The following is a 1,763-nucleotide window of genomic DNA, read 5'->3' as shown; positions in this document are numbered from 1 at the left end:
GGAGGGGCGGACTTGGGCGCGTCTCCGCAGGTGCCTGCGGCCGCCTGGCTGTGGGAGGTGCGGGCTGGGCGCGGGGCGCGGGTTAGCTGGGGCTGCGGAGCTGTTTGCAGTCACTGTCTTCACAAATGCGAGTCACACAGGGGCCGGCAGCCGGGCCCCCGGAGCCTACTGGGGCCATACAGCTTTGGCACCAGGACCCCAGGCCCCTTGTCGGAGAACCGGGGTCCAGAGGTGCGCCTGCCCCCAGCAGAGGGTCAATGGCTTCTCCTCTCGGGCGTGCTATTTCCCAAAAGGAGGGCCGTGTCCCCCGGGCGGGCGGTGCGGGGACCGCTCTGCAGCGACTCTGGTCAGAACCCCTTCTCGTGGATGGCCATCGCCTCAGCCTGCCAGCTGTGCCCTGGCTCGGAGCAGAGGCGACGAAACGCGCACCCCGCCCCCATCGGTGTCCCGACGCTGTCGCCCCAGTCACCTTCCTGTGCCCTTCTCCGACAGCTCCTCGGGCTCGCTCCCTCCCCGCTCTCGGGAAAAACTGAGGCAACAACTCCGTTCCGGAGGCCGCGAGGACTGTGAAGACGCCTCCAGAATCCTCGGCAGCCTGGAAATCCCATCACCTTGGTTCCCTGAGACTTGGAGGTATAGGTTTGCATGTCTTTATGTGTGTGTGCTGGGAAGGCGGGGTTGGAGGGTTGCGGGTTCTGCAGAGGACTGTGGGGGTGCAGCTTCCCCAGGGCCCAGCACCACAAACCTGGGGTCGCCTGCAGTAAGTAGAAGTAACCAGCCCTTTGGGGGTACGCTTGGGAAAGACAGCAAACCTTACCAGCTTGGGTCGTTTCTAAATATTTCTTTTGAGCCCAGTGCCAGAGAACACTTTACCTGGCAAGTCATGACGTTCCCTGGGACAATCTCAGTGGCATCTTTTGTGCTGGCTTTGTCCCTTCCTTTACATAGGGAAGGAGACAGGTCTTTTGCTGGTGGCAAGCAGGCTTGCTTCGTTCCAGGTGCAGCTGGCCTCCACATCCTGGCCTGGGCCTCCCACTGCAAGTCTGGACTTTCTCAGACCTGTCTGGGAAGGGTAGGGCAGGAGATCTCCAATACGTCGGCTGCTGTAACTCAAGGCTGTACTCTTCTCTAGACCTGTGGGCTCTCTTTGCCCACTCTGAGGCAGGGCAGTTGTCTCTGCCCTTGGCTCCTGCAGCAGAGCTAAGCCTCAGATGCCCTGGAGGTGAAATGATTGGAGACAGTCTGATGGGGGAGCCTCGGGCAGGGACTGATAGCTAATAGGAAGTGGGACTGGGGGACGAGTTTGTCGCAGATTTTTTCCAAGTGTGCACAAGAAGCACCCCCTATGGGGAGTGGAGCCTGGGATCTAATTAGCAAGCTCTCCATGTTAGGCCCATAGTAGGTGGAAGACCTGTTGGTTATAGGCACCTTAGCCCCCATTCTCAGACCCCTTAGCCCAGAGCACTCACATTTAGTGATGCATGTTTAGAAACTGTCATGATTGAATTCCTAAGTGGCAAATATATAAGGATCTTCTAAAATCCTCACAGTCATCGTCAGTAAAAATTATCCCCACTTTAGGAATGCGGAAACAGAGGCTCAGAGGAACAGCTTCTCCAGGGCTGGTAACTTGGGAGGAGACAGAGCCCCAGGCTTTGACACACTGCCTGCTGCCCCCTCTGAGCATGCTCTGGTCTCCTGCAGGCAGCACAAAGACAGAGTAACCTGGGGCAAAGGTGAGGGACTGGGTTTCCAGCTTGAAA

At 58.3% G+C, this 1,763-nt stretch overlaps 1 protein-coding gene across 2 annotated transcripts in view; it reads left to right on the top strand.

Annotated features, from left to right (window-relative positions):
* The window catches only part of ANKRD34B (ankyrin repeat domain 34B), a 17,854-nt gene that overhangs the window by 524 nt on the left and 15,567 nt on the right, over positions 1 to 1,763 (top strand). For both annotated transcript variants that reach the window (XM_010863362.1, XM_010863363.1), the window contains exon 2: positions 493 to 633. The gene's annotated coding sequence lies outside the window, so the exon portion shown is untranslated. The remainder of the gene's footprint in view (positions 1 to 492; positions 634 to 1,763) is intronic.

The sequence above is a fragment of the Bison bison genome, unplaced genomic scaffold (assembly GCF_000754665.1).
Source record: "Bison bison bison isolate TAMUID 2011002044 unplaced genomic scaffold, Bison_UMD1.0 scf7180017864490, whole genome shotgun sequence".
In the NCBI taxonomy this organism is placed as follows: domain Eukaryota; kingdom Metazoa; phylum Chordata; class Mammalia; order Artiodactyla; family Bovidae; genus Bison; species Bison bison.
Note: the sequence above shows the minus strand (reverse complement) of the source record. Positions and strands in the feature narration are given on the sequence as shown.